A 21,141-nucleotide genomic window follows, 5' to 3' on the forward strand; every position below is an offset into this window, starting at 1 on the left:
TCCAGGACCCTGAGATCATGACCTGTGCCAAAATCATGAGTCAGATACCCAACCGACTGAGCTGCCCAGGCACCCAGAAGCAGTGGTTTTCAAACTTTATGGTGCATTGTAATCCCCTGAAGGGTTTATAAAACCCAGAATTTTTAATTCATCAGGTCTAAGGTCAGGCCTGAGAATTTACATTTCTAATCAGAGTCCAGGCAATACTGATACTGCTGGTTTGGTATCACACTCAGAACCACTGGCCTAACCAGTTTTCCACAACCCCCACACAACTCAGTTCCAATGCTAAGGATTCTTGTGCTTTTTTTTTTTTTTTTTTTTTTTTTTGATTCTCAATAAAGAGATAGGCACCTTTATCAAATATATTTAACCATTCACAATTACAAAACATGAGATTTAAATGTTCATTACAATGATCTGTTACTGAATCTCTAATTCATATTTTAGGGAAAAAATTATGAACTTGCATAGGAAATTTTATTAATTGGAATAAAATATTTTTTAAATAAAACTTTCAAAAACCTCAATTGTAATTATGTGTGTTAATGTGAAAAGAAGAATTGGATGTATCAATTTTTTTTAATTTTTATTTATTCATGATAGGCACACAGTGAGAGAGAGAGAGGCAGAGACACAGGCAGAGGGAGAAGCAGGCTCCATGCACCGGGAGCCTGACGTGGGATTCGATCCCGGATCTCCAGGATCGCGCCCTGGGCCAAAGGCAGGTGCCAAACCGCTGCGCCACCCAGGGATCCCTGGATGTATCATTTAAAAGGACATTTTCTATAAGCCTATGTGAGAAATTATAATTCTTGATATTTTTCTAACAACATTATCATAAGCCAGAATTATTTTTTTATACAACAACAACAAAATATATGTTGAAAGGGCTGGCTTTCTAGGGTTCAATCAATCAGCAAATGGTGCATTCTTTTTATGTGCAGTTAGCAAGAAGCAATACATAAGGAGAATGTAAGAAACTGTCTCCAAAAGCTTGAGATCCAACTTAAGAGAGAAGGTTACACTCCTAAAAAGAAAGATTAGTCAATTTCAAAGACATGGATAAGACCAATAAGAGAGATTTTCTTTTATTCATTCATTCATTCATTCATTCATTCAAAATATTTACTAAGTGAAACTATATTCAGTGGTGGGGACAAAATGGAAATAATTACATGAGTAGCATGCTCTGTGCCCTCCAGAAACTCAACCTAGCAAGTGAGATGGACACATAGGGTAATGATCACAGTCCAATGCAGTCAGAATGAAAAACAGAACTACTAGGTACAGTTGAAGGAATCACTGAGTTGATTAGAGAAGTCTTCATGGAGGGAGCTATTTGCTTGGGTCTTGAGAACATGTATGATTTTTCCAGTTGGAAGATAGGAGGCACAGATATTCCTGCCTTGAAAAACTGTATGTGCAAAGTAGAAGAGGGTGAGCCACCTCACAGAGTTCAGGAGGCTGAAGGAGGCTCTGGAGAGGGTGGAATGGGACAGGGTCAGATGCTTGAGGGTGGGGGAGGTGGAAGCAGATCCCCACACACAAGGAAGATACTTCAGCCTTCAGTGGAGGGTAGCATGATCAGATTCGTATTTTTGAGACTTACTCCAGTGGTAAGAGCAACTATCTACTTGAAAAAGGGCAAAACTGCAAACAGCAAAACCATTTAGGAGTCTATAGGAAGTGTCTATCTACAACAACATGATGAAGATGAATAAAGATGGCCCCCAAGGAGTTTGGGTAGGTAGCAGGTATGAGAATTATATAGAGGTAGACCCATATATGAATAGCCTCCACTAGGAATCCACCCAATTGCTCCAACAGCATCTATTCATCAAATATTTGCTGAGTTCCTCCAATATGTCAGGTGCTAGGTACTAGCTGCTAGTACTCAAGATACAAAACTCAGAACACCAGACAGCAGTCTCTGCCCTAGTGGAGTTCAGGCCAAATAGGGGTTACATAGATAATTAGATAATCACACAAACAAAAATAAAGTTGTGAGCAGGGTGGGCAAAAATGGGTGAAGGGGATCAAAAGGTACAAACTTCCAGTAATAAAATAAATCATGAGGATGTCATGTATAGCACTGGGACTATAGTTCACAATACTGCGTTGCATATTTGAAAGTGGCTAAATGTATCTTAAAAGGTCTTATCACAAGAAAAAAAAAGCTGTAACTGTGTGGGGACAATAGTAAGTAGACTTATCATGGTGACCATTTCACAATACATACAATGTTGAATCATGATGTTGTGTACCTACAACCAAAATAATGTTATATGTCAGTTGTACCTCAATTTGAATGAATGAATGAATGAGTGGATGAGTAGACTGTGACCACAGCTACAAAGGAAAGTACTAGGGATTATGAAGTTTGTAAGAAGGGGGTTGATTTTTACCTTTCCAGAAACATCAGGAAATGTATTCCCAAAGATGCAACATTGAAGTGAGATGGAGGGTAAGGAGGATTGTCTAGTAAACGGACATGCTGAACAAGGGTGAAGCATGAGCAAGTTCATAGCATGTGTGAGAGGTGAGGAAGAGCTGATCTCCCAGGTCTGAGTCGGCCACCCCTCCCTTTTATCCCAACTACAGTAAACAAAACTCTTGAGGACAAGATCTTTATACCATCTAGCATCTGGGGCTCCTTGGAACCAGGAAAGGAAACAAGCAATGGCTACTTCAAACAGGTGCATCAAACAACTGCACTCTCCCATCATCTCTTGGTCTTCCTCCAAATTCTGTCCATTTTTCTTGTACCTGTTGGGGTGTCACCTCCTCTGTGAAGCATTCCTGACTACTCTAGCCTGTGCATGAGGAAGCAGAGAGCACTCAGCTGGCTGATCAGTCTCGGATATGGGCTGTCTGATAACAACATTCATACACCGTCTTCTTTGACAAGACAGCAATGGTCAGAATTATGTCACATTTGTTCTTTGGCCACCAACCAACTGCTTTATTTTTTACCTCATAAAATTTAGGCTTATCAATTTATAATTAAACTATAGACAACATAGAAAAGTGCACACATGTTAGATTTGGAAGGCAAATAATATATTTACCAGATTTTTTCCTTTTTTTAAAGTTTCTCATTCCAACATTATCTCTGTGTATGTTCTACAGAAGTGTAGCATGGTTGTCCTTGAAACTTGGGAGCTCGATCTTGTAAATGAAAAATGAATCTTCAGGCTAAGGATATAAAAACCTCAGGTAGGCCTTCCAAATTGGTGTGGGAGTTTCAGGGTTTGGAGGCATTCCAATCTAAGCACAGAGAAACATTTATCATGCACTGCCCAAGTTCATCTTCACTGCCGTGTTAATATGAAATGTTCAGCAGTTATTTTGGTTGAGCTAGATTTATTACTACTTTTAATTTAAAAGAAAACAATCAAACAGAAGAGGGTCCTTTCTTCTCCCTCATCAAAACATTGGTATTCCAGAGACAGAGTGGTTAACGATAGAGAAATCAGAGCTACATTCCATTAGCTGGAAGGCAAGCTAGTCCTCATCACGTGAGGAATTATGGGGAGATATTTCTCTTCATATGTGGACATAACATTTTGAAACATTCAAAGCTGAGGGCAGGTGTCTTTCTAAAAGCGTTTGTAATTACTTATCTTCAGCTTGTAGGTCTTTGAGTCTGCTCCATCCCCAGCCCCGGCCACTATGGTTAGTCAGAAGCTGCTTGGAGATGCCTCTTGATGAAAGCTTCATATGGGTTTCATTTTGCTGACCACTCATCAAGTATTCATAGGGCAATAAAAGACTTGTTTACATAGCCAAAAAAAGAAAGACTTTTGAAGGCACAACAAAATTGTTGTGCCTGTTTCCAAATACAACCAAAGATAAAATTAGATGCTACCCAAAAAAGCATGTGTGTGCAAACTTTTACCAACTTTAGGGTAATCATAACTGTAATTTAACTGAAGATAGAGTTGGCCCAGTGCATGTGTCATGAAAAATCTATACTCTTCAGTACTTTGTGTTCTTAATGACATTTTCTGCTTTGAAAGTCTTCTGACCGTAACAATCTAGAAACCCATCGGTCATTCCTTACACGATGTTACAAACAAGACCTTATTTTCTGGCAAGATGTCAAAGGGCCTGGCCAAACATCTACTTTCTCCAAGTACAATTGATAGTGGATGACAATGTCCAGCTCTTCCCTAAATTCTGACAACTATGTAACAACAAATAAAAAACATTCCAATGATTTACTGTTTTAATTCTACATTGTTGTGTTCTGTGTTTCTTTAAGAAAGGTGCAAGTGTATGTATGAGATCGTGAAACACTGTGGTTACCATGGTAATTATCTGTGTTTAGAGAGCATGTGGAGTAAAGGTCCATGTCGTAGTTGAAGAAGAGTGCCTGTTAACGATGGCTTTTCACGAGCCTAAATCATGTTAAGTCCCCAGTTTCAAAGAAATGTTAAAAAAAAAATGTAAGCTTTTATCTGGAAAAGCCATAAGTGCCAAAATGTGTTTTGTTCCAGGGACGCTACTTTCTTTCCTCCCAGTGGTTAGATCATATCTGAAGACTGAAGTTAGGACCCAGAGGGCTATTATACCAGGGGAAGAGGGGATTTTCTGATCACTGAGCTTTCCTGGCTGATTTATGTGGGGACCCTTTTGCTCCCTGGCTTCCCACAACCTGGTCTGCAGCCCCTGTAAAGTTCCTGGGTAAATCCCAGGTAACAGGTCTATAAGACAAAGTCAAGTCCAGTCACCTGGAGGCTGGCATCTAAATAGACTGTAGGGATGCCTGGGTGGCTCAGTTGGTTAAGCATCTGCCTTCAGCTCAGTTCATGATCCCAGGGGTCCTGGGATCCAGTCCTGAATCAGGCTCCTGTCTCCCTCTCCGTCTGCCCATTCTTTCTCTCTCACACCCTCTCTCTCTCTCAAATAAATAAATGAAATACTTTTTTAAAAAAAAATTTGAAAAAAAAAAACAGAATTTAGCAGCAGTTCAACATAATGCTGCCGTCATAAACATGAGCACGTTGACTGATGATGATGACCTCTCTCAGGTCTGCAAAAACAAAGAGCCTAATAACTAACAAAAAAGGAAAGGAGGAAGGAAGGAAGGAAGGAAGGAAGGAAGGAAGGAAGGAAGGAAGGAAGGAAGGAAGGAAGGAAGGAAGGAAGGAAGGGAAGGGAAGGGAAGGGAAGGGAAGGGAAGGGAAGGGAAGGGAAGGGAAGGGAAGGGAAGGGAAGGGAAGGGAAGGGAAGGGAAGGGAAGGGAAGGGAAGGGAAGGGAACAACTTGATTCAAAAATGGACATACAAATGGCCAATGATCACATATGAAAAGATACTCAGCATCACTAGTCATTAGGAAAATGCAAATTAAAAGCACAATGAGAAAGTACCTCGGCACACCCTCACATGGCTTATTAAAGAAAAAACAAACACAGAAAACAAAACATTGGTGAACATATGGAGAAATTGGAATCCTTGTGAATTACTGGAGAGAATGTAAAATGGTGGAGCTTAGTAATGGGTGCATAATAATGGAACTACCATATCCCAAAAATCTCACTTCTACATCTACAGCTACATGAAATGAAGGCAGGGATTTGAGCAGATACTTGTACACCCATGTTCATAGCAGCACTACTCACAAAAGCCAACTGGTGGAAGCAACCCAAGTGCCTATCTACCGGTGAATGAGTAAACAAAATGTGGCATATACATAAAAACAGAATTTACATACAATGGAATTGAGCCTTAAAAAGGAAAGAAATCTTCTCACATTCTAAACATAGATTAACCTTAAGGACACTATGCTAAGTAAAACCAGCCAGTCACAAAAGGACAAATGCTGTCTGATTCCACTTACATGAGATCCCTAGAATAGTCAAATTTATAGAAACTTTCTGGTAGAATGGTGGTTGCCAGTTGCTGGAGGCAGGAAGGGGTAGTGAATGGGAAACTATTATCAATGGAGGTGGAGTTTCAGTTTGGGAAGAGGAAAGAGTTCTGGAAATGGAGAGAGGTGATGGCCTCACATCAGGGTGAATGTGCTTCATGCCCCTGAACTGTACAATTAAAAATGGTTAAAATACTAAGTTTCACATTATGTACATTTTACCACAATAAAACAAACAGACAAAGGGGCCTGTCCTGCCAGAGGAACTTGGGGTGAACCATGTCTGCGCTGCATTATTACTAACACAGCAACTGAACAGCCAGCACTGCTAAAGTTGTTCTGTTCTGGAACTAGGTGACCTAAAAATAAAATAGTGACTTTCCCCACACATGGTTTTCACGAAAAATACTCAAAGCAAAAAATTTTTCAGCCAAGTGATAGTCACAAAAAACTCATCCTCCAGGTTCCTCAGACCCCATTGCCAGTTAGACAACAATCGGTCGGGATTGTCCTGTAGGTCTGTCCCTAAAGAAACGCAGAAAGCATCAACATCATGCATGAGGCTCGGCTCCCAGGAAAGCCCATGCTGGGTAGCCTTTCCCCTCTCGCCTTCCTGAGGCTTCGGCAGATGTTTTCAGAGAGTTATTTCTAAATATTTCTAAGCTTGTGACAATGAAGATCACAAATTAATTTTGGAATATATACTCACTCAAAGAAGAGGAATAAAGGAATAGCAGAAGCCTTCCTTAGAAAATAAACATTGGCTCACAGGTCTGCAAGTTAGGAGAAATTTGTATACTACTAATCAAAGTCAAACCATGAGTTTAGAGCAAACTGGATATGTACTGACTTTTGGGGAAGGAGTGCGGAGAAGGGGTGGCATGGAGATTTACAGGATGTGAAAGAATGGAATGTTGTTATAAGCAGATTAGTTTGAATTATTGGCCCAAAGGCTCAGGAAACTCTAAAAAGATGCAAAATAATCAGGAAGCAGTGATAATGGTAAACTGAGAATGGAGGGAGATGCCTATTTTGTGGATTTGTGCAGGCTTTAAAATATTTGAAAATATAAAAGTACAAATTAACTAGGACACAAGTGTAAATAATTATATTATTATAATTAGCTTACTAATAAGTTTTTTGACCAACTGATATAAATTCTGCCACAGATTATATATAAATAAGCCATACCTATGTGTTCTATAAATGCACATATTTATTGATTCTGCCGCATGTTCCAAACAGGTGAGTCACAGGAGCAGGTTTGCTAACCTGGAACACAGGTTGTGAATCCCATCTCCATGGTGACATAGCCTGTCCTTGTCTACTCACTGATCACAGGAAAGCCATGGGCCAGACCCTATTGAAAGGCAAGCAGAGCGGACTCTGAACCGTATTCAGCACATGGTACTTAGAGAATCTGCTCAATAATAACCCAGGATCAGATTCACAATGAAAATGCCAGCTTCTCATAAGCAATTTGGAGCAAGAGTAGGAGAACAGTTGCAGGTATAATGCAAGCAGTTCATGCTGTCTGAAGTTAAAATTATATAGGATGACACTTCACCTACTTAAAAGAATCCTAAGAATTTAGGGGTTATTCATACAAGGTAAACTTATTTCTACAGATGGCAACAGGGTTGATTCCTTTTAGTGGAACTAAATAATGCCCCCAAGAGAGTGTGTTTCCTTCACATAGGGGAGTCCTTAACTACTAAAAGGATTTTACTCATTCTGGCTCAATTCCAGGATAAGAATTCGACCTCTAATTGTCAGGAGATCCATCTTTAAGAAACATGTTATCATGTATCAATCCTCTATCACCATGGTCTTCATGCCACCAAGGCTCGCTTTACAAATATTTATTTTAGAGGTTGGAAAAAGTCCACACCACATTTGGTAGTAGTTTTATTTCACTTACTTCAAAAAGAATAGTCAACTGCGTGATTCATTGCAACTTTCTTTGTTGAGTTGCTCTCTTAGAACGCTATAGAATTGAACTAGACAGATCTTTTTAAGACGAAGGTTCTTTGTAAATACAATCTCTTTGGAATCAAAGCATATTTAAGCCTCAGCCTGTATTGAAGAGAAAGATCTTTTCAAAAAGAGTGAGGGGAAGTTGGGCTTTTTTGTGGGCTTTTTTTTCTCATCGGGTAAAAGAGTAAGACAGCATATGGTATATAGTGGGTGGTTGTTCTAAACATAACATGGATGTTCAACCCAAAATGGTTTATCGCTTTCCGTACATGGAACCAGCAGCTAAAATTGATCAGTGACTTCTTTTACAGCTGAAGTTAGAAGGAAAAAGTTCAACATCCTGGTATTCCCCCAAAGCAATGTTTACCAATTAACCTTTGCTCTCAACACCACTTCATAAAACAGCATCTTCTGATCATTAATAACGATAGCTGCTCTGCACTTAGGATGTGCCAGGCACTGTGCTAAGTGCTTCATCCGCATGATATCTTTTAACCCTCAGACCATCCCTATGAAATAAGAAATATGGTCTCTATTGGACTGAGGAGGAAACCAAAGACCAGACCATTTATAACTTACTAACATCACATGGTTATTAAGACTGAGTCTGAATAGCAAATCCCAGGCTTCTAGCCACTGCCAAGTTTACCTCTCCAAAATGCAGTACTGGCTTTTTCCTCCATCCTTAGAAAGAAAGCCAGCTGAGTTGGCCCATTATTAAGATTTTTTCCACAGTAGAATTCAGCACGTGAATCATACGATGGACCAGCTTTTCCAGCCATTAATTGAATGTAAACGCTTTCTAATGGTGAGTCTCACATGTTACTCCTGGAGCACTGGTTAAAACGTAGGTTCTGGTCCAACATGTCTAGGGCAGGTCCCAAGACTGCATTTCCAAGAAGCTCCTAGGAGATGCTAAAGCTACTGGCCTGTGTCTACACTTGAGGAGCAAGAATGGGCCAAGCACAGGAAATCAGCCCATTAGACTCTAAAAGGGAATCTTAAACACCAGAACAAGTTAGAATATCCAGTAAGGCACAGAAGATATAGTTCAATACTTCAGGAAAACTCTCAAATGGCACCCAATCCCCCAATGCCACCTCCACTTCTGCCCCTAACTCCCCTAACTCCACGTCACCCCCTAGAGGTGAGGAGCAGTGGTCCCAGAAAGCAGAGAGCCATGCAGTAGTCATTTGCTCTCAGACTGGTTTGGAGCCAAATCTGAATGAGTATTTAGACTGTGGATTTATGATTTTCACAACCTGTACAAAAGTAGTACGTTAATTAAATAAATTCTGACTCCACCATATAAGAACTAGATAGCCAATCACATTGTAAAATACTTTAAAAGATATCCACAGTAAGTGGAAAGAGGAATATGAAAAAATATATATTATGAAGAAATATTAGAATGAACTGCACCAAAATTTTGATGGCAGTTACCAAGGGTTAGGGTTTTAAGATAGTTTCATTTCTTTTGCTTATCTATATGTTGTAAATCTTTTACAATTAATTTGTCTTATTTTTGGAATAAGAAGGAAAATCATTTTTTACTGTATATTTTTAAAGATTACTTTGAATCCATAATGATTCTTAGCAATGGTCAGATGACCAGATGTTGTGAGCCCTCCAATGTAGGCAATAGAAAGCAAACAGAGCCATTTATAAAATATTCTTGCCAAAAATTATGAGGCTAAACCTAATTAATTATCTATAACTAACCTCCATATACAGGAAATACAGTAGGTAGAAGACCAACTCCAATGACTGAACAAGGAAACCAATGGTTGAATGCAGAACGTGGACGTTCTATAGAACAAATGACTCAGCTTCTGCGACAATTACATGAAGGGAAGTGGTCTGCTCTGTATTAAAAGGAACACAAGAGACATTATAAATAAGTGCAATTGTGATATATTTATGGAGTTTTATGGGCTGACTGCTTGTGTCCTCTGTCCCAAATCTGTATGTTGAATCCCAAATCCCTAGTGTGATAGTAGGGGAAGGTGGAGTCTTTGGGAGGTAATTAGATGTAGATGAAGTCTTGAGGGTGGGGCCCCCATGAGGGAATTAGTGCCCTTATAAGGAGAAAAAAAAAAAGAAGAAGAAGAGACCAGAGCCCTCTCTCTGCCACATTAAGTACACAACAAGAAGACAGATTGCTGTCTGCAAGCCAGGAAGAGGTCTCTGGTACCAGATATCAAATTTGTCAGCACAATGATCTTGGACTTCTCTGCCTCCAGAACCATGAGAAATAATTTTCTTTTGTTTAAGCCACCCTGTCTACGGCATTTTGTTACAGCAGCCCTAACTAACGACGACACGCAGTCTCCACTGAACAAACCAAGTGCAAGAAAATATTTTTGAGACAATCAAGAAAATACGGTTATGCAAATACTACTCATTTTAGGTGTGCAAATGCCTTTGTGATTACAAAGGAAAATGTCTATACTTTTAAGAGATGTGTTCTGAGTTACATAGGAATAAAGTGAAATGATGGTACAGATTTTTTTTAAAGGTCTCAACAAAAATTTTATAAATGGATATTCTAGGTTAAGCAGCAAGTGTCAAACTGGGGCAGATATATAAGTGTTCACCAGGCCCTTTATTGCCTCTACGTTAGTGTATTTGAAATTTTTCACAATATGATATTCTAATGGGCTTCTAATCTTTCTACACTCAAGTAAAATACTACAGCAAACCAGGACACAAAGCCACCTGAAAGACACAGACTCTTTTTAAACTGGAGAAGGCGGGATCCCTGGGTGGCGCAGCGGTTTAGCGCCTGCCTTTGGCCCAGGGCGCGATCCTGGAGACCCGGGATCGAATCCCACATCGGGCTCCCGGTGCATGGAGCCTGTTTCTCCCTCTGCCTGTGTCTCTGCCTCTCTCTCGCTCTCTCTGTGTGACTATCATAAACAAATAAAAATTTAAAAAAAAATAAAAATAAACTGGAGAAGGCATCCTCTATGCAAATTGAACTTCCAAATATTTCACATTAAACTTACGTGAATAATCAGGATAGTTGTAAGGATGCGTGCGTTTCAGGAGCTGTGAAGAAAGAAAAAGAACATTGTAATGAAGCTGTATAGATATTGGTAAAGGCTGGCCTCTGAATCCAGCAAAAATTTGCCTGAATTATCAGAAATACAGAGAAAATAATGAGGATAGTAATCAGCACATATAGTGCTTAATGGCTTAAATAGTATTTTCAGGTACATCATTTTATTATGTCTTCTTTTAATCTCCTTCGATTTTAAGATGTAAAGATGATCTTCCACCTATGATAGAGATTTCAGCTATGAAAAACATAATAGAGGGATCATTCATTCGATGAGTAATTACTACAGGCCAGGCCCTGTGCTTGGGATATAAGAGAGATAGATATGCTCTCCAGCTTTGTTGGCCTAGCACTGGCAACCAGAGATTTTTTTCCACTCGGTATCTCTAAAATGTAAATCTGACTCTATCCTTCCCCAGATTAAAAACCATCGATTCACAACAACCAAAAGAGAGAGGCAGGCCAGTTATAAAAGGACAAATGCTATATGATCCCACTTACAGGTTCCTAGAGTCATCAACTTACAGACAGGAGTAGAGTGCTGGGTGCCAGGGACTGGGGGAGGGGGAGTGGGAATTACCTTTTAATGAGAACAGAGTTTCCGTTTGGGAAGACAAAAAGGTTCTGGAGATGGACGGTAGTGAGGGTAGCAAAACAATGTGAATGTACTTCATGCCACTGAATTATACACAAAAATACTAAAAATGATGGGGCGCCTGGCATTGGTTAAGCATCTGACTCTTGATGTTGGCTAAGGTCGTGACCTCATGCATCCCTGAGATGCGGCCCCAGATTGGCTCTGCTCTCAGAGGGGACTGTGCTTGAGATTCCCACCCTCTGCACCCCCCAGCACACACTCTCTCTCTCTCTCTTTCTTTCTAAAATAAATAAATAAATATATTTTAAAATGCTAAAAATAGTTAAATTTTGTGTTATGTATATTTTACCACAACAACAAAATTCCTTCTAGAACTTTCACCTAGAAAGGAATCCTAAGTGCCTTAAAAATGCAAACGCACGGCCCAGCCCCTACCCATTCTTCCAAGCTCTCTGTTCAGAAGTCACACGAAACAATTTGCAGTTTCCAGAATATGCCATGCTCACTCACTCCTCTATAGGAGGTTTGCACACAGACCTTATCTTCCTGCCAGGAGTGTATTTTTCTTCCTGGGCAAGGGTCTAGCATGGCGCTGCAGAACAACGCTGTGGCATGGCACTCCCTACACCAACCCCCTCCTCTGCCACTTACTGGCTGCGCATGTTTCCTTACCATTCAATCCTCAGTTTGCTAGTCTGCAGAATGGGCATAATACACCAGCGGGCTATTATGAAAGATTAAATGAATTCGCACATGCAAAGCACTTGAGAGTTGTGCCTAGCACATCATCAATCCTTAACAAAAAGTCACTTCCTACCCTGGGAATGTCTTCTGATCCTGCAGAAGCCATGCCTATGATGGGATCAAGCCTGTGAAGCCACCCATGTCTCACCTCAAGAAGAGTGGGGCACTCCTCCCTCTGCACTCCTAGGTGGAAATATATTTATAAAAAAAACAAATAGTGTCATTATTTGCTTAAACCTGTGACTCTCTTATTGAACTGGGAGGGGCTGTATTATGTCTCCTCCCTAAGTTCCACGTGGCATCCTGGGCAGGCACACGCCTCACAAGTCTCTGGCCCGCAGGCCACCTTGTGGAGAGCATTCCCACACGGGGTACAGGGTTGAAGGAGATGCCCCCAAGGCCCAGGAGCCTGAGTTTTCCTCCACCCACACCCAGCATCTACAGCTGACCCGTGCGTGTCTGCAGTGGGGCGGGAAAGGAAGGCACACACTTCCAAGGGCCATGCTTCCCTCTGCCTGAAGCGCAGCCCATCCCACCCGTTAAAAAGGCACCATTGCATCTTTAAAAAATCAGGTATTTTTGGTTCCAGACACAAGTGGGAGTTACAGCTACCAGTCCTCGAGGAGGTACCGACTGAGCACGTGCTTCGGGCCAGGCCTTGAGGATATGGTGGCAACGAGCCCCTGGGGGTCCCACCTGCCGCGGAGCTGGTGTGCAGCTCAGCCCTGCCCGTCAAGGGCTCTCCCGTTCTTGCCTATAAAGCACGTTCTGCGTGTGTACAGCCCACACAGAACCAGGGGCGGGGAGCTCAGCTACTGAGCACATCCTCCAATCACTCGAACGGAGGAGTCGCTCTAATAACAAGGTTCTCGTGGACCAATTGTGCATGTAAAAGGATCCCCGTTTCCAGCTTCTCACAAAGAGGCTTGGGTTTTGTTTTTATTGTTGTTGTTGGTTTGTTTTGTTTTGCTTTTCTGGCTTAAACCTCTAGTTCTGACATTACCTTGAACTACAGGTAGAGCTAACATTTCCATCTATTCCCCTCACCCCCAACCCCACAGGATATGTTAAGCCTCAGGAAGAATGCCTTAGTAAACATCGTGTTCTGTTTAAACATGTTAATAATTGTCGAATTTGGTTTGGGGGAATGTTTTATTACAATGGCTGGTAACAGGAAGGTCTCCAGCTGTCAGATCACCTCACGTGCTTCGTACAGAGAAAAGTCTAGGTGTCCCAAGGGTGGTCCAGTACACCTCTGTGGATTAACAGTCTAAATAGGGGGAGAGAGGGGAGAAGGGAAAGGAGAGAGAGCAAAGTTCATGAGAGAACAAAGAAGAGAGAATTTTCCATTCATGACGTAGTGGCACCTATTTATTCCCGCGCTCTGTTGGTCGCAAATCCTGCAGATCTCGACAAAAGGCAGAGTCTACGTGAGCAGAGCCTGCTGGGGACCTGAGATCCTGTCTTTGCAACACACTCCCACGTGGTACCGGTGCTGCAGCTCAGAAGAGTGGGGCCTCCCTCGGAACAGCAAGGGTCTGCAGTGGGCACAACTCTCCAGGTACATTAGTAAGCACTGAATCTTTCATCCTTTTAGAAAAGTAATAATCAACTTCAACTGATTATTTTTTGGTTTTGAAGAACTTTGGGGAAAATATTTTAGACCTCTGTTTCCTCAACCACAGCCGTACTGAGGCTATCTAAAGTAGGGCGCAGGCCTTAAATCTCAAGGGAGCCACTTAATGAAAGACGAGAATACGGACTTGGCAACAGGTGCAAGCGTGCTACCGGAAGAAAGAAGTTGGGTTCTGTGCTCAAATTAAGGAAGAAACACTTTTCCTTCCATTCACACCTCGAAAGCTTCTCCCAGTGTTCTCCATTTAGACCACAGAGGGTGCTCACCGTGAGAATAAGGATGGCCCTGGCCCTCATTTCCTAAACTAGATGAACACCTTCAAGCTAGAAGTTAAACCTCTGCTGTGTTTCACAGCCCCTGGAAAAGTCTTCCCGTCAAGAAGATTCCTGTTATAAATATTTTTATTAAATAACGAACATTCTTCACTTAACTGTATATAAATCTGAATTGTCCCAAGCTGAGTTGGATGATCTTGAATGAAAAACCACTCTTATTTTTCCCGTCAAATACTCAAGACCTTTTGACTCTCTCAAAGCTAAGATTCTACTAATCCAGACATTACATTCTTCTAAGAATTTGGCTGGTGTTCCTTGAACACTGGAGCCTTCCACGGCCTGGCCTTCATTTCAGCCTCCGCCCCACTAAAATATTACCCAAACCAAAGGTGAATGATAGCAGAAGAGCATTTCCCCCTCTGTGAGGAAATGAAATGACCGCAGTGCTGGGGGTAGTCACATCCACACGTGGCAGGTGCTGGGCAGGAACTGCGCCCCTGCACCCCACACCTGCTGGTGAGCAAGCATATAAAGGTGCCAAAAGAAACACAATGGCTTTTGCACCGGACCACTTCCTGATCCAATGTCACGGACACAAGTCCCCAAGTCTGATTCCGACCCTCGCACTCCAATCCCCTGATGCATCCTTTGCACGGCGGGTCTCCCAGAGGCCGGAGTGTTCAAGCGGGCTCCCCAGTGCAGTGGCCGCGAGATTGGGGGGCCTAGCCAGGCACACAGCAGGGAGAATAGCACGGCCCCCAAGGCTTTCACACGGCTAATTAGCCCTGGAGCCACATGTCTATTGTTCTCCTGCCTTCGCAGGCAGGAACCTGATGCCAAACTGCTTAGCCCACCAGGCAGAGCACACACATTCCAGAAATCTGGGCCGCCTGCCAAAGCCGCCCCGCCTGCAAGTCCCCACCCCCTGAAACCCAAAGCTGGGGACCAGTAGGCCGAGCCCTGGCGCTGCCCGGAGGGACCCGCTCCGGTTACGGACCCGCCGCAGCGCCAGCAGGCCTGGAAACCCAAACCCGCGCCTCTTGAATTGCACCGGGCCACACGGAGCCTGCTCGGTGCCCGCGCCAGGTGGCTTTGTCGCCTTCACCTTTTGACTTACTTCTGTGGTTTCCCGAGCCTTAGCCCTGAAAAGAAAAGAAAACACGCTGGGCCACTTTTATCAGTCGTTTGGTTATGTTGTCAAGCAGTCAAAGTTTGCCTTTGGGTTTGCCGAGGGGGGGGGGGGTGCTCTTTTTCCTCGCATTTGACAATTGTTCCAAGACCTGACCCCCTCCTGCAGGCAGCATTGACCTCTCCGTTGTGTCTCTTGGGGGGACGTGGGGTTGGGGGGGGCAAGTCCAGTTACTTGTAAATCTCGCCCAGTCTCACTCTGGGAAAGCACACCCCAGTACAGCTCTGCATCACGGCCGGAGGGCCCAGGCACCCCTGAGCTCGGCATCAAGGAAAAGGAGGGACTAGACGGATTTAAAAATGAGTTACTTCTCCAGGGTTTCCAAAGCTTGTCTTTTCCTACGTCTGGCAACACTGGCCTCCCGTCTCTCTCTCTCTCTCTCTCTCTCTCTCTCTCTCTCTCTCTCTCTCTCGGCTCTCCTTGGGTTTCAATGAACCCAGATCTGATAGGAAGGGAATCTTCTAGATCCCATCTGTCCTTCACCTTTTAAGGTTTTCTCGCCCCCCCCCCCCCCCCAAACTCACTGCCCCTCTGCATCTGCACAGCAGCACTGGCCTTGTCCAACGTTCCTCCTCCCTTCTGCCCCTACTTTTCCTTCCACTTTTCCCACATTCCTCCCTTCGCTCACAACAGAACCAGAGTCATCCTTCCTGTTCCCAGCCTTTGCTCCTTTGACTTCTATTTTGGCGAAATAATTCCTCCCTGGCATCCCTGTGCACTATCTCCACCACCAGTCAAGGATCACCTCAAGTATGGCTCCTCTGGAAAGCCTGTTGTGATTCTATCCTACTCCCAACTGTTCTCTCCTTCTTCTGAACTTCTCCAACACTTTTCTAGACTTGTCTTCAGAAGCAAGCATAAAATTCCCTTTGTTGCAGCATTTGTCCTACTTGAAATCATAGATTGCCTTGCTCATTTTTTATGCTTTAAGGAGTCTATCATTACATCCTGCACAAGAAATAGTTAAACTGAATAGCACTGTATGGCTCCTGCTATTTATTCTAAAATATGGAAGCTGGTGATGAGGTCCCCAGTGCCATTTTGGTCTCTGTTTGACTTCCCACCCCTGCCCAGGAATGATCCAGGGAGCTGAAAGGAAGAAAGAGTAAAATAACAATGAAACGAAAACAAGTAACTGTTCACAGCAGGAGTGCTGGAAAAGCTAAGCACCCCAAGAAAGCTTAAACTGGGTAAGGCCCTCTCACCCCTGATCCTGGAACACAGGCCTATGCACACTTGGTTCTGCTGTCCTTCTCCTCATGAGGAACAAAACCAAATGTAAGTCACGTTTTAGAGAACGTGTCATGAAGGCAACTAAACCAAAACCATGTCACGGAGGCTTGTTGTAGGCACGATTTTAACACTCTGTAATTTCCTTTTCATAGACCCAAATATTCTCCCCAGAATTGAGATCATTCTGAAGGCAAGGTCTCTCCCCCTTGCCCACAAATAGTGGTATAATTGATACTTTCTACTCTTGGGGCAGGGCAGTATTGAACAAACATGGGAAGGGCAGAAACGGCCTCCCCCTAGAAACAACTTCATAGCCTGGAATTACAGGAATTTTCTCAGGCTAATTTTTAGATATCATCTAAGCTTGGTTGATACTGCCATTAAACTCTTACATGGAAATGAAAAAGCTTTTTTTTTAGTGGTCATTTTTTTATTTATTTAAAAGGCTAAAAATGAATATTTTTTTATTTTCAAAATAATACTTTCAAATAATTTGAGTAGAAAAAAAATGAACAAACTACCTTTCAGATGCACTTGTAAAGTGCAAATATAGCTAAAAATATAAAATATTCTATCTCAGTCAAGCTCTAGGCATGCTTTTCCCTTGGTGAGGTGATAGGAACAGAGAGTAATGAAATGAGTTGAATAAAACCAAGAGGGTAAAGAGAGCATCAAATGGTCCTTTTAGCGTCAAACCGTCTCTCTTTGAAAATGTTTTCCACTCCACAAATGCACTTGTATATTCCAAATCCATTTCAAGTATAAGCAGACATTTCAGTCTCTTGCCTGCCAACTCTCTGGCTTCTTCAACTCACTGTGGAAAACACTTGACATCTGCAAGTAACAGACAGCATGACATCCATTTACTTCGAGGTCAAAGGTGAAACATATTTGTCATTAAAGTCCTCAGCAAACCCATAGAGCAGTGGTTTTTTTTTTTGTTTTGTTTTGTTTTTGTTTTTTAAATGGGACATCAAATATTTTAATATGGTCAGAGGCACAAACAAGAGAACAGATGTTAATGTCTGGTGATGTCAGTACCACAATATTTTTTTCCCTAAACTTTGTTCTTTCTCCTTTTGCATAATCAGTTTCTGAACATATTCAAAAGCCTTTGAGGACAACAGAAAAAGTAATAATTCATTGTGGATCAGTGTCAAAAAGCAGATCCAATGGAAGACACAAACCACATTTTAAATACTTTTCCCTTCCCCTGGGTACCTGGGAGGCTCAGTTGGTTAAGCGTCCAACTCTTGATTTCAGCTCAGGTCATGATCTCAGGGTCATGTGATTGAACCCTGTATCAGACTCTGTGCTCAGCATTAATCCATTCTCCCTGTACCTGCTCAGCACAGAGTCTGCTTGAAATTCTCTCTCTTCCTCTGCCTCTGCCCCACTGCACATGCGCATGGGGTCTCTCTAAAATAAATAAACACGCCTTTTAAATAAATAAATGAATAAATAAATAAATAAATAAATAAATAGTTTTCCCTTCCTTTTTTTCCTTATTTTGTGGGAGGCTCCTTCCAATTTTTTTTAATGGTCCCAAATATCACCTGTACTTCTTTTTAGGAAGTAATACTTTTTTTCTCCCCTAAAAATGGAACAAAACAAACAAAAAAAAAAAACCTTTAAGAATACACTATTGGAGTTTTGAGGTCTTTCTCTGTCCCTAGAATCAATTGTGGTGACTCTGCAGGCTTCCCCCTGCCCCTGACCAAAGAAGGTCAACTGCCTGGTCTAGACAGTTGGGCTGGTGACAGTGTTCTGGTTTCACAACCTTGAGAATATATTCAAAACCATTGAGTTACACACTTTAAAATGTGAATTATATCTCAATAAACTGGTATCTACTTTGAAGGTAAAAAAATCTCCGATAAATATTCCAGTTTTTCAAATCTCTCATGCTATCTAGACCAGGACACGCATGAGCTACTGGCCCCTGCGCACAGCTCTGACCACACCTTCTACTATCATTCTCTCTCTCTTTACTTTCCAGCTGTTCTCAAGTCCCTCTATAAATCTCCTCTTTCTCTATAGCTCACCACTACCACCACATCGTTCCCCTCCTGGAAAATTTTCTAAATGAATAATCAAAAAGACCCTTTCTCAGTGCAACTAGCCTATCTTACTCATTCTCCCCCAATTCTCCACCATCTTATCTGCAAGGGTTAAGCAATCTTCTAGCTCTAAACAACTGCCCTTTCTGCCCAGTCTTCACTCAAATTGAGCTGCTACTCTTGATCCCATGCTTCTAGTCTTCCATGGGGAAAACTGCTCCCTTACCAGTCTAACCCACTGCCACACATCTGCACTCTCCCCTCATTCACCTGGAAATCCCTACAGAATCAGTTACCAGGAAGTCCAAGTTTCCCAGCCCTGTTCTGACCAAGTACAGGGAGAATGGATTAATGCACAGGAGAATACATCCATCCAACCACAGGCTATCTCACTCTGAAGACATAATGAGAGCCCCTCACTCCTGCCTGTTCTCAGTGAACTAGCTTATATCCACTGGAATGTAGGGGCAGAGAGACCTTTCTGTCTTACCTTTCTGTCCAGGACCTAGAACAGTGTCTATACATAGTAGTCTCTCCATAAATATTTTGTTGAATAATTAGACAGGTGCACAGGAAATAAGTCTTCTCTTTCCAAGGACACTGGTGTATTTTGCTTCTGTTCCTTTCTGTGCAACGGGTGAATCTCTGTGCCAACTTGGCTATTCCTTTCCAACCCGTAAACCCTTCAACAAATCAGTTTGTCTACCTTTTCTTTCCTTTTTGGAAATGTTGCATGTTTTATGACACTAATAGATAGCTGAGAGACTAAAACCATAATTATAAGCCTACTCTTTGTTTTCTATTGAAAACAGCAACTCAATGCTCAAAAACACCTTTGTTCCATTTTTTAACTGGTTCTAGACTCTGATTCCAAAGAGTCAGTGGTTAAACTCTTCATAAGCACTCTCAAACCCCATAAGTTAGACTAGTCCCCCAATATATAGCAAAGTTGCAGCCTTTGGTAGGACCATTGGACTGACAGTGTTCATCCATTCCCTCTTCCCCCAGGAATGAGTACCGACAGCCCCTCCTGCCCCAGAGGTGGGGGGGAGGAGGGGGAGTCGTGTCTTTATCTCTTCCAAAGAGGAGCTATCTGACTCTAAGCTTTTCATTTCCCATCTCTGGACCTCAGTTCCTCTGCATAAGAACAGAACTTTAATCTAGATCAGGAGTCTAAAGACTACCACCCAGGGCAAAATCCAGGCCATCACCTGTTTTTATAAATAAAATCTTATTGGAAAACAGCCATGCCCACTCATTTACATGTTGTTTATGTCTGTTTTCATACTTCAGTGGCAGAGCTGCATAATTGCAAAGCCTAAAATATTTTCTATCTGGCCTTTAACAGAAAATTTTTACTGATCCCGATCTAGATCATCTCTTCTACGTCCTTTCAGCCTGATATTCCATAAGCTGAAACCTCAGACAGATTTTTATTTTCTATTTCCTAGCTCATGTCAGAAGTTACCTCATGGGCTCTCAAGGAAGTGACTAGAAAATCTTCCAGTCTCCAAACCAATGTAATATTTTTCTTATTTAGATCAAGTCCCTGTGACTCTTTCCATTAGACCATTAATTTTAGCAATCTTTACTGAAAAATCAATATTTGCAAGGGTCGTTGTGAAAATCCAGAGGCCAAAGGCAGAAATAAAATTGATCATGGGACATCCTGCTGCAGAAGGATGTAAAGCAAGTGGAGAATGGGATGTTCCTCAAAAGAAGGAAAATGGAGGCTAAAAGATAGAGCTCCATATCTGGGAAGGCCACAGCGTCCTGTGCACCCCAAGTACTACAAGAATAAAAGAGAAAACTGACTAAAATAAAAGAGTTTTTTAAAATAGAAATTTTTTTTAAAAACTGAGAAAGAAGAGTGGCATATCTAGGAGGTAGACTAAACAGCTAAGGCTTGCTTGGAGGGAAAGGTGGAAGAAGTGTAACTTTATCACTAGCAAGGGAGAAGCCAAGGGTTGGGCTATCAGCACTCCGTGTAGTAGCCAGCCCAATGGCACCTGATGGGCTCTTATCCCCAGGGCTGGAAACTGCCAGCATCCAGGGATTGGCACTGCACACTTTAAACAAGGCATTTTTATTTGTTTGTTGAAAATTTAGGAAATTTGTTGAAGCCACAGGGTACTCACTTTAAATATACAGGCTATTCTTTGAAATATTGAATAGTCATTCAAAAGTTTTGAACACTTATTATGTGTCAATGATAGAATTGAGAGGTTTGAGGGTTTTTGGGTTTTTTTTGATTTATGGTTTTAGTTGAAATATAGTTGGCACACAATGTTACATTAGCTTTAGGGGCACGACATAGTGATTTGATGAATTTATACATTGTGCTATGCTCACCACAAGTACAGCTCCCATCTATCTATCACCATACAACACTATTACAGTACCACTGACTATATTCCTTACACCAAGCAAGGTATTGAAAGGAGCCTGGTGACTCACAGCAATCTGAAACTGAGATACTGAATGGGACCAT

The 21,141-nt window shown here is 42.0% G+C and overlaps 1 long non-coding RNA gene across 2 annotated transcripts in view; it reads right to left on the minus strand.

Moving 5' to 3' along the window:
• The window catches only part of LOC106557750, a 43,651-nt gene that overhangs the window by 14,636 nt on the left and 7,874 nt on the right, over nt 1–21,141 (minus strand). For both annotated transcript variants that reach the window (XR_005378480.1, XR_005378479.1), the window contains exons 2-3: nt 10,863–10,905; nt 9,577–9,719 (exon numbers count right to left, since the gene is read on the minus strand). This is a non-coding gene — a long non-coding RNA (uncharacterized LOC106557750). The remainder of the gene's footprint in view (nt 1–9,576; nt 9,720–10,862; nt 10,906–21,141) is intronic.

This window comes from Canis lupus, chromosome 25 (genome assembly GCF_011100685.1).
Source record: "Canis lupus familiaris isolate Mischka breed German Shepherd chromosome 25, alternate assembly UU_Cfam_GSD_1.0, whole genome shotgun sequence".
NCBI lineage: Eukaryota > Metazoa > Chordata > Mammalia > Carnivora > Canidae > Canis > Canis lupus.